The sequence below is a fragment of the Camelus ferus genome, chromosome 3, assembly GCF_009834535.1.
Source record: "Camelus ferus isolate YT-003-E chromosome 3, BCGSAC_Cfer_1.0, whole genome shotgun sequence".
NCBI classification, from domain to species: Eukaryota; Metazoa; Chordata; class Mammalia; order Artiodactyla; family Camelidae; genus Camelus; species Camelus ferus.
Genome location: NC_045698.1, coordinates 110079465 through 110092256, shown reverse-complemented (window position 1 = coordinate 110092256; position 12792 = coordinate 110079465).

Genomic DNA, 12792 nt, shown 5'->3' with positions numbered 1-12792 from the left:
CAGGAGTAAAACGTTTGAGCATCAGAGATGAGCTTTGAATTCAGGTGTCCCTGTGCGCTTAACTGTTACATTTCAAAAATGCTCTCTAAATTTTCAGTTGCCTGCCTGGGAAATTGACTGGTGGCAAATGGTATGGATGGCAGAAACGTGTGCATTTTTTTTTTTTACTTTTATTTTATTGTTATAGTCAGTTTACAATGCTGTGTTAATTTCCAGCGTAGAGCACAATTTTTCAGTCATACATGGACATACGTATATTCATTGTTATATTCTTTTTCACCGTGAGCTACCATAGGATCTTGTATATATTTCCCTGTGCTGTACAGTATAAACTTGTTTATCTATTCTATATGTACTTGTCAGCCTCTACAAATTACATGTGTTTGATATATATGCCAAGTGCTTAGCTCCAGTGGCACTGGAGCTGCCACTGAGGCAAAAGAAAAAGCAGTAATATTGATCCTGTCTGTATTTAAAGTTTGGTATTTTTTCATCATGGATTTGCTTGCATTTATTGTGATGTTTAAAATATTACCTAAAATATTACTTATCTTGAATGCTGAGTTTCTTGGCATCATTTTACATTTTGCACCTAACATGCCTCACCCCAGTCCTGGCCCTGCTTAACCCAGTGCCTGATACGCAGGGGCCCTCAAAAAATATCAGCTGGTAACTTATGTTCAACTTACACATCAGTCTGTCCCGTAAGACTTCAAACTTCTTGAAGGCAGTGACTGTCAGTGATCCCTTTCTGTAATCTTACTAACCTCCACACTCTGTTTTCAGTTAGATCCTCAAAAAGTGTTCTGAATAAAAAAGTTCCCTATCTCATTTTCAACTGTGGTAGACTCGTATTTCACAATGCCCATTAGAAGGTACCCCTTCCTAATGAAAAGTGTGCAATCTGATTACAGTTTTAACTTTCCATCAGCTGCCAAACCAAATGGTATGCAACCAAAAAAACGAAAGTAAGAACTGAAGGTCAACTTTGTTTCCTCTAAATTCTGCCCCCAACTGCCTCTTCACTGAAAGTTTTGAGGAACTATTTTTAGGTTCTCCCCAAGATGTCTTGCATCACTATAACTAATCCTCCACACACAACAATTGAACTCCTGCTGTTAATGAGTCATGATACTTTGTGTGAAAATACAGGCCAAGGACTTGTTTCAAAGTTTTGGAAGGTAATTGTCTTTCTTCCTGCAGTCTTTGTGTTGGCCTTGCCGCTGGACTGACTGAAGACCCTCTGCAGCGTGAAGCAGTCGTTAATTCACAGGTTTATATTTTAGATCTATCACTTACTAGCTGTGTGGTGTTTGCAAGTAACAGAATCTCTCCAAACCACATCTGAAAAATGGAGATAATAATAATAATACCTCCATCGAGGAAAACTGCTGTGTCTAGCATATAGCAATTGCTCAATAAATATTAACCCTTTTTTTTTTGGTTTAATACATATACACTGAAAACTGCAATATGCGAGGTGCTAGGTTATGCATTACGAATAGAGGCTAGACCAGGCACACAATCAGTGATTGTTAAATGAAGCTATAATCACTGAGTATCCACTGTGTAAGGCACTCTGCCGGAAACTGTAGGAGAACAAAGAGGAATAAGACAAAAATTCCAGCCTTTTAAGACATTAGTCTAGAAATGTTATTCATTTAAAACCAAAAAGGAAAGGCTACTAATAATTAAAGAAAATTATAAATAAATGTAAGTGTGTTAAGGATGAATTAAACTAGATAATGTTTTTGCCAATTTAGTATAAGAAGACCTGGAGGGAAATTTTTGCATCTTTGCTCAATTATGTGAAACAAATAGTTCTTCCAGGAAAATTTTTTTAAAAATTACACTAGGCTGAGAGAAGATGTAGATTCTGGACATAATCTGTACTAGTAATGATAGCTTGGTGAAGTCATTCCACCTTCCACTTTTAAAATGGCGTTGTTCAGAGTACTCAGAGAAATAATCTTGGTCAGTTTGTGAATTTAGGTAATGTAGGAAGTACAAGAATGACAGAATGAGAAAAACTGAGATTTCACAGGGGAAATGCCTGTAAAGATGTTACAGGATGAGCTGTGTTCCCCTAAAATGCAAATGCTGTTGTCCTAAATTAGTATATCAGAATATAACGGCATTTGCAGACAGGGACTTTAAGGAGGTAATTAAATTAAAATAAGGAGACTGGGGTGGGCCCTAACCCAATATGACTGATGTCCTTACAAGAAGAGGAGATTAAGGACTGCAGGCGGCTTGGACACGATGGAGGAGTAGGCAGACCCTGATCTCACGTCCTCTCATGGGCACAATGAAGTTACAACTATTTACAGAGCAACTATTGATGAGAAAGACCAGAATCTACCATAAAAGATCTTCTACAACTAAAGATACAAAGAAGGAACTGCAGTGAGAAGGGTAAAAGGGGAGGAGACGCAGTATAGTCAAGACCTGTATACCTGGGGGCAAACCACAAACAAGAGAATAATTACAATCGCAGAGGACGCCTCCAAGAAGTGAGGGGTCTGAGGGTCACACTGGATTCCCTAGCCCAGAGGTCCTGCACTGGGAAGGTAAGTCCCTGGAACATTTGGCTCTGAAGGCGAGCAGGGCTTACTTTCAGGAGACCCAGAGGGCTGTGGGAAACAGAAACTCCACTCTAAGGGCACACACAAAATCTCACATGCTCTAGGACCCAGGGCGGAAGCAGCACTTTGAAAGGAGCCTGGGTCATATCCACCTGCTGAGCTTGAAGAAGTCTCCCAGGGAAGCAGGAGGTAACTGGAGCTCATCCTGGGGACAAGGACACCGGCAGCAGCCACTTGGAGGAGCTCATGCTACCACAGGGACACAGGTGCTGGCGAGCACCATTTTGGAATCCTCATTCCAGCTTATTAGCCTCTGGACCCAGCCACACCCCTACCCACCACCCTGCAGGCACCAGTACTGGCATGCCTCAGGCCAAACAACTAGCTGGCCAGGGACACAGGCCCACCCATCAGAAGGCAGGCTGCCTTACAACCCCCTGAGGGGAGGAGAGGGGAGGAGAGGAGATGGATATGATCCTCTTCACCAGAGGACCCAGGACACAGCCCCAAGCATCAGTGTGCAGGCACCAGACTCAGGACTCACAAAGCGCTGTATCCAGAGACCCCGGGACACAGCTCTACCCATCACTGGGCAGGCACCAGACCCAAGACACCCTAGGCTCTGAAGTCTGACAAGGCAAGACCCAGCTAACCCACCTGCAGGCCAGCACTAGTCCTGGGACCCACTGGGTCCTGGCCAGGACCATCAGAAGGCCAACAACAGCTCTGAGACACCTCAGGTCCCTCAGTCAGCGGCTCTGGGATCTATCCCCATGTACCAGGTGGCCAGAACTAGCTTTGGAACACCACAAACCTTATAGTCAGCTGAGTCAGGACTGGCCCAACCCACCAGTGATCTGACACCAGCTCTGGGACCCCCAGGACCTGCACAAGAGACCCCAGTATGCATCTCTGCATGCCAGTGGGCTGGCACTATCCTCAAGACATGGCGTCACCCATTGGTGGGTGGACACTAACCCTGGGCTCTCCTGGACCCTGACCCCACCAACCAGCAGGCAGACACCAGCCCCAGGACCACAGCAGTCCCACAGCCTGCCTTGTCAGGATTCAGCCAACATACCAACACGCTCCAGCCCTGCCCCACACCAGGCCAGCTCCAGCTCTGGGACATCTTGTGCCCCTCAACCAATGGCCTCAGGAACCAGCCTCACCTACTAGTTGGCTGACACCATCATCAGGACCCAGGGCCCTGTAGCCAGAGACCCAGGGACCCAGCTCCACCCTCCAGTGAGCCGGCACCAGCCCTGGGACTCCCTGGGCACTGTGTTTGAAATTAAGATGTCAGCAACTTAAAATGATCATATATATACCTCATGATAACCACAAGCCAAAAATCCATAGAAGACACACACAGACAAGAGACAAAGGAATCAAAACATAACATTAAAGATAATCATCACTAGGAAAAGAATAAAAGAAAAAGAAGAAAAAGAAGAAAAAATTAATACACATGGTTGAAATTGACAGTAACCAGTTACAGTAAGAGACTTTAACACTCCACTTACATCAATGGGCAGATCATCCAGACAGAAAATCACTGAAGAAACACTGGCCTGAACAACAACTTAGGCCAGGTGTACTTAGTAGATAGACGTAGACTATTTCATCTAAAAGCAGCATAACATTCATTTCAAGTGCACCTGGAATGTCCCCCAGGACAGATTACATGCCAATCTACATAACAAGTCTCAGGATATTTAAGAAAATTGAAATCATATCAAGCATCTTTTCTGATCACAACACTCTGACACTAGAAATCAATTATAAAAAAAAAAACTGCAAAAAAAAAACCTCACAAGCATGTGGAGGATAAACAACATGGCTTTAAATAACCAGTGGGTCACTGAAGATACCAAAGAAGAGGTCAAAAAATACCTGGAGACAAATGGAAACAAAATACAATTATCTACTATCTATGGGATGCAGCAAAATCAGTTCTAAGGAGAGAAGATCACAGTCATTAAAGTTGACCTCGGAAGAAGCCAGTCCCGCTGCCATCTTGATTTTAGACTTCTGGCCTCTAGAACTGTGAGAAAACAACTTTCTGTTGTTTAATCCGCTTAGTCTGTGGTACTTTGAGATGGCAGCCCTGCTATACACTACGTAACAGTAGCCGAGGAGAGACCACAATGCAGGTTTGACAGCTGTGAAAGGAGAAAGAGAAGACTGGAGACTCATCCTGCAGTGCAGCTCCAAGAAAGTCCCAAACAGACATGGGGATCCAGGGGTGCTGACAGCCTGTTAGAGAAGCACCCCACTGGGCAGGAATGCCCTGGGCCCTTCTGCTGTACACAGATCCAGAAGGGGTGACAGCTGGAAGCCACCAGCTCATCCCATTCCTTGCAAGTCTCTCTCCTGGAGGGAGACCTGAGTGGCACGCCTCCATGACAGCCCAGTGAACATATTTTGAAAATGCTAAAGAAAGTTGTTATTATTATGGTTGTTATTATGATTCCCCCATGATACTGCTGCTCCTACTGCTACCACTACTGAGCCCAAATCTGTTCATTCACTAAACAGAAGACAAGGAGGAGGAGGTCTCTGCTGGGTTAGACACCAGTGGACTCCAGAATTGCAGTCCCTACAAGGATGCTCCAGCATAGCCCTCTGCTATGCAAAGAGACAACGTGAAGGGTCTTCTCCCTACAAAATACCTACATAACTGACCCACCATGAGGCCCACTATGTTACCACTAGAAATTCATCCATGTGGTTTAAGATGTGTAGTAATCTCTAATGAACCCAGATGCACTAACATCAAACCTGTGCTCTTAACCACTACACTACACTTGGCTTTAGGGAAAACTACACAGTTCTCCATGAGAGAAAAAGGGAAAGGATGGATGAATGGGAACATAGGTACCTATTATTTTTGTAATATATTCAGTAAGGTTTGCAGCGAGTAAATGTCAACTAAGTCTTCCTGGCTGGTAATAATATACAGAAGATAAAATGAGGACAAATATTAGGGCCTCTGAGTTGTGATAGGCTAAGAAATATCAGTTATTGCAACCCAGGTCTGAATTTTTAATTCCTCCTACAAGCTGTGAAACTAGGCCCCTAGCTTAAGGTCCCTTCCTTTGAGGCCCTCCAGTTTCAGAGAATTTATTACTGGTTAAGCACTGTCATTTTCCTTAACTAGAAAGGGTAGTCTAACTAGTTAAATAATATTCTGATTAATAGTGCAGTTAAATATATATCCTGATTTGGGTGGACATATTTTAAATAAAACAAAATAAGATGCTCAAACAAGTTGTATAATATACAATTTTACTTTTGTCATATGATCCAGGAGGCCCTGGGGAAGCCTGTATTGCCCCCAAAGCCACTGCTGTGAAAAACTGAAGAGAAAGTGGGAAGGAATGAATAGTCATGAGGAGCCAACTTTGTGCAAGACACTGTACAAGGGCCTCCCTGCATATTGTCTCACTGATGTCCTAGAGAGACCTCAATTTTTTACACAATGAAACTGAATCTCAGAGATGTAAATGACAGACTTGAAACTTCACAGCTAGAGAGGGATAGAACCAAGAGGTTTGACCTAACTAAGTTTGATTTTTATTAGTTAGGAAATGTGTCTGGCTGATAGTCATACAGACAGTGACTGAAAAAAAAATTATAAGCGTATCATTTTACTCTCATGGAAAAAAGTCTAGAGGTAAGTTACACAATGCTGGTATAGCAGCTCCATGAAGTCACCACGGACCCACAATCCTTCTGTCTTTCTGTTCAGCTATCCGTAGCACTGGTTTCATCTTCAAGGATAGAGATGGATGCAAGAGTGCACATCCATATTCCAGGGAGGGGAAAATGAGAAGAACAAAGTACAAAAATGGGTAAACCTCTTTGGTGAGTCAGAACTTTTTAAGATATCCTCTTAGAAGCTCCTCTTAGGAACTTCCACTTGCTTTGTCTACCTCCAGTGACACAGGAGGCTGGACATTTTGCTATTAGAATCAAACTGGAGGAATACGGGAAAATGAATATTGTATAGTCTGCCCTAGATGTACTGCCCATGCCATATCCACTTTGTCATGCTGCTAAAGGATGAAGAATGTGGAAAGGATTTTCAACTGGTGGGGATGCCTGCTCCCCAGCTGAGAATTGTACTCTTAGTAAAGGTGTATTGCTTATAGGTGTAAATTCTAATCTCTAGTGTTTTGGTGGGGAGACAGATATTTTGAGCCGAAATTCTAGTGACCTTGATTTGTGAAAAGCTAACCTAAAACTTAAATTCCTTGAACAATCTCCAAACCCTTTAAATGCCTGGGTAGCCCAGGAGGTTTGGAGGATATATCTAGAAAAATAACTGAGACGAGAACTGTTTCACTTTATAAATTAAAATATTTAAATGATCTCATTTGTGGTAACCTAAGGTCTCTCAGTAGGAATAGGAAACTGGATATGTTCTTTAGCTTTAAAAATAGATAACCTAAGTTACTTACATAAACGTACGGTTTTACAAATATCTTAATTTTATATTATGTTTCTGTGTGCTTTTAAACGCAAAGAAATGTTCTCGTTAGGATCATAGAAGCAAAGAATGCTGGAGATGGAAGGGGCCTAGAGGTTACCTTGATGACTTACTCGATTTGAGTAGCAGGCATTCACTGTTAATAGCGTTCCTTCTCTGGTGTACTGCTGTCCCATGTGTGGCCAGGCAGCTTCATTTAAACAGCCTTCTTATGTTTGTGGCTTCCTTACACTGTGAATTTTGCTTTCCTAAGGTAGAAGCCAGAATTATTTTTTTCCAGACTTCCTGGCAACTAGGACATAGACATTTGATCCAGGCTTCCTCAACCAGCCATGCATCCTCAGGACTTCTATTTAGGAGGAGCAATGTGTGAGAATAGGGATAGTGTGGAATTCACTTTCTGGTAAGCATGAGGAAGAAACAGCCAAGTGCCAGAATCAGCAGAGACAGCAGTCCATGGGTAACATCACATACAAGATCTGTGATGCTAGACTGAACGTCCATGTCAGCAATTGTAGCAGCAGAAGGATCTCTACTGCAAGACAGAGTAATCTAGGCATATTTCTCAGGTGTGCAGCCTCCAAGCGTTTGCTGCCCACCACCCCATAAAAATTCTGTCTTTTAATAAATATCTTTTCTATCAAAAGTAGAGAAGATTCTGTTATCATGAATGAAATAATCTTATTTTATAGATGGGAAAGCTGAGACTTAGAGAAAGTAAAAGAAATATGGTTTGCAATATCTGATGATGTGACAGGCAACAGAGTAAAATAGGGAAGGATTAAGGGATCACAACCAGCCAGCTAGGCAACATGCACCAGGAGGAGTTGGGAGAATAGCGGTGTAGACAGACTCTGGGGCTGCTGACAAGGAAGGTGGAACACAGTTGAGTAAAGGGGAATTTATGGTTACAGAAGCCTTCTTCCACGATAGAGGACTGACTGTGCTAGCAAGGACCCACAGAGACGATGATAACACAGAGGTAGAATGGCCCTTATAAACCTGAAGAACACAATGGCTCAAACTAAGTAATAAGAAAGGTCAAAACTGTCATGGGCAGCTGAGCAAGAGAGAAATCAAAAGGCTCAAATGAGCAGACATGTTTATGATATATAAATTATATAAGCCTGAAATCCCAACAGCCAACTGTGTTCTGTGGGAGGACACACAGAACACGGAGAATATTGTTTTACAGTGCAGCGGGGATACACTGATGAGCAGGGCAACAGAACCACCGGGAAGCTCAGTTGGTGACTGTTCTGTTACAGACCAAGGCTAACAGGAAACACTGTTGCAAACTAGGCTCCCTAAGAGCAGTAGGGATGACAGAATATTGACAGTAATTTCAAGCAGTGCTTAACTATTAGAACCAAGGCACAATTATCTTACTACTACTATAGGCGAGCGGTAGCCAGGGAGACCTGACATGCAGAGAGCTTTAGACACAGTTAAAAGAACACAACATCATACAACTCAAGAGCAAAAAAACCCAAATGGCCCGATTAAAAAAATGGGTAGAGGAACCGAATAGATATTTTTTTCAAAGAAGACATACAAATGGCCAACAGGTACAGGAAAAGGTGTTCAACACTACTAATCATCAGGGAAACGCAAGTCAAAACCACAATGAAATACCACCTAACACCTGTTAGAATGGCTATGATCAAAAAAACAAGAAATAACAAGTGCTGGCAAGCATGTGGAGAAAAGAGAACCCTTGTGAACTATTACAAATTAGTTCAGCCAGAATAAAAAACAGTACATAGGCTATTTTAAAAATTAAAAATAAAAATACCATAGGACCCAGGGTATTTATTAAAAGAAAATGAAAACACTAACTCAAAAAAGTGTTAGCACTCCAATGTTCAAAGTAGCATTTTTTTTTACAATAGCCAAGATATGGAAACAACCTGTGTCCATCAACAGATGGATGATGAAAGAAAATGTGGTGTACATATACATCAGTGAGTAATTCCACCATAAAAAAGAAAGAAGTCTTACTATTTGATACAACACGGATGGACCTTAAGGGTATGTGGCAAGTGAAATAAGTCAGACAGAGAAAAATGAATAATGCATGATCTTAGTTATATGTGGAATCTAAAATATACATAAATAAATTTTAAAAACTTCATAGGTATAGAGAACAGATTGGTGGTTGCTGGGGAGGTGGAATGGAAAAGGGAGTTAAAAAGTACAAACTTCCAGTTATAAAAGAAATAAATAATGGGGATGTCACGGTGAGACTGGTGAATTCTATGGGCTTAAGCTCATTTATTCAGTCCCTTTGCTATAAAATGATCTCCTTAATCAGAAAAAAAAAATGCTGTGTGGCATGCCACAGTGGTGAACAAGGGGTGTCCATGGATGGTGGTTATGGTGGAAACGTTACAAGCAGGGAAGGCAAAACCTTACACAGAAGATGTGTCTATTCCACTGAAGACTTACCTTCACCGGTCCATGATGGGGGAGGCCCAGTAATCAACGTGCCACCTGGTGTCTGGCAGATCCCTCCAGAGAACAGTTCCATATGAGGGGCTCAAGGCTGATGTCTATTATTGTCAGGCCCTCAGCAGGAGTGTTATCCAGGACAGCCTCCTCTGTCCAGGCAAGAGGGAGGCCATGCATAGCTTCCATCCCTGCCACTTTGTTCATGGCCCAATAAGCAATCGCTTCGGTGGCTGGAGAAAGAGGCTGACATCCTCAGGGCATATCATTTTGTCCACCTGGCTAATAGGGGCATTCTCTGCAGTGGCTGTACTTTGAGGGGTGCTCACAGGAGACACAAATATCTGTAAAGTCTGTCTATTCCAGAAGGTTTACCCATGTGACTTCCTCCCCAGACTACCTTGTCACCGACCTTCTAATGCTGTTCTTTTCAAGACCTGATCATCCAGCCAAACTGTTCACATCTGCCTATAAATCAGTGCTGATTCATATCTCTTATCCACATCTCACTCCAAGGGGAAAAAACTCAATGTGCCACTTGAAGTGGATTTTCCACTGTCCTGCAGGGTCACCCTTTTGTGGGTCTAGTGCTACAACTGTCTACTTTGGGTGATAGCAGTATATCATGATATCCATCAGTAAGCCTAGCTTGTGTTTTTTTATTCCTCAGTCAACTCATAAAGAACTTCCAAAAAGTCCTTATGTGTGGGCTGTGGGAGAGGCAGCAATATAACAGGAGTCATTACTGCAGGAGCAAGAGCTGTCTGGTCATGACTTCCTTGTATCTTCTGCACTTGTCTGAGCTCAGTCCCTTGTACATCATTCCACCCGTGATAGATTAATGGTCCGTACACCCAACCTTGTGTATGGGTATTTCAAATATACCAAGTTCACGACAAGAAGCTCAGGCCACACGGTCATCTGACATAACATAATTAGGCATGTAGTCTCCAAGGTCCAGCAGTAAACCAGGAGCTGTTCCTCAAAATGATAACGGTTATCATCAAAAGAGGGTATAGATTTGCTCCAGCATCCTAGAGGTCTATGCTGTGATCTACTGGTGCTTGTCTAAGGCTCTGTTCAGCATTCCTAGTAGCCACAGAGACTTCAAATGTCATTGAATCTGCAGGATCATAAGACCCAAGTGATAGAGAAGCTTGTGATGCAGCCTGGAAATTGCTTCAGAGCACTTTCCCCCTCTATTTCCACCTGAAACTGGCAACCTTACACGGTGACTGTGTGGACAGGTCAAAGTAGCATACTCAAATGTGGTGCGCTATATTGACTCCCAAGTCCAGAAAGCTTTTACCAAACATTGTGCCTCTTTTTTTCACATCGTGTGGCAAAAGGTCTAGCAACTTGTAGTTCTCCTTGTGGGGGGATATCTAGATTTGCTCCCAATGAGTGAACCCCCCCAGAAACTGGCTAATCACTGAATTAGCCAGTCTCTGAAATTGTAGGTGCTTTATTTCCTGTTCTCTCATGTATACACGTTCTGCCAAGGCATCAAAGTACTCTGTACTCCCTGCCCATCGGATAAAAGCAGCATACCATCATGAACGCAGTAGACCAGTGTGCTCATTTGCAGGTCACGATGATCAAGATCATTGCAGGTTGTATTATGCAGACAGCAGAACTGATATAGCCCCAAGGCAAGATGTAAAGGTATATATACTGCTGGCAATGCCAGGTAGAGGCATACTGCTCCTGGTGGTCTTTGAAAATTGGTATAGAGAAGACATCGTTACCCAGGTCAGTAGCTGCATGCAAAGTGCCAAGGGTCATGTCAATTTGCTCTAGGAAAAACACTGTATCTAAGATAGCAATAGCAACTGCATTTAACATTTGATTAAATTTATGATAGTCTATATAGTCCTTCTCCAAGATCCATTCAACTGTTGCGTAGGTCAACCCGATGGGTGAAATGGAGATGTGATATGTATCACACCCCCCATACCTTTCAACTCCGCGATGGTGTCACCCATCTTTGTAATTCTCCCAGGAATACAGTATTGCATCCGGTCAACTATCTTGGTAGTGAAGAGAAGTTTCAGCGGCTTCCACATGACCCTTCGTACCATAATGGTTCTCACTCAATATGTCAAAGAGATATGAGGCTATTCTACCCATTGCTCAGTATATCTCTTCAAATTATATATTGAGTAACTGGAGCAAATAACCATGGAATCAGTCTCAGGGTGAAATGGACCTGCGATTAGGACTTTATTACTAAGACCCCATCTATTATTTGATTACCATAAGCCTCTTACTTTGACTGTGTCCACAGGAATTAGCACCAATTCAAAGCCACTGTCTAGTAATTTCTGAAAGATCCGTGATTTTCCTTTTCCTCCAAAGTTTAGTCAATCTATTACGGCCACAGATTCCTTGCAGAAGGCTTGGAGGAAAATTTATAGCATGTACTTGTGGCAGTGTTACAGGGCCCTTCTGCAAGGAGACCCAGATTTCCCTTCAGTCAAGGGACTTCGGGTCTGTGAATAGGCATAGGTCTAGAAATGAGGCTGTAACTCACCACTGTGGTGGTGCAAGTCAGATTTTCTGCTTCCAGAGTTAGAGGGTTTTGGGTTATATAGATCAAGCAGTGTCCTAGTAGGCTGTCCATAAATTTTGTGACTGGGGGGAGACAATCAGTTAACCACTGTCAAAGGTCTTTGTCGGCCAAAGCATTCTGACTCCTTCTGTGTCCCTGCTGCTCTTCATGGCAGCAAGGTGTGGCCGCTTTGTTTTATAAGTTAAGTGCTGCTTCTTGGTCTCTGCCACTCTGTAACACTGTCATCCCCGCTGAAATCAAGGAGTGCCTTGGCTGTCTTGCATGCCAGCTGAGACCCACAGGGGGAGGAAAGGACGAAAGCACGTTGGAACTAGGATGAAAAACCCCTTCTAGCACCCTCTACTGGCAAATCTTAACTACATGCAAGCTGACAAAAGAAAAACCATTAAGATACAGTCAGTGTCTCAAGCACAGTGATAAACAGTAAATTTGGAGCTGAAAGGCAGTAAAATGGTAACTGTCACACTTAAGAATGTTACTTTGGAGGGGAGGGTATAGCTTAAGTGGTAAAGTGTATGCTTAGCATGCACAAGGTCCTGGGTTCAATTTCCAGTACCTCCTCAATCAATCAATCAATCAATCAATCAATCAATCATCTCCCACCAAAAAAAAAAAAAAAAAAAAAAAAGAACGTTGCTTTAAACTATTTATCAAGTAACATGGAATCCTGCCTCCACTGAGTAGGGTCCAAA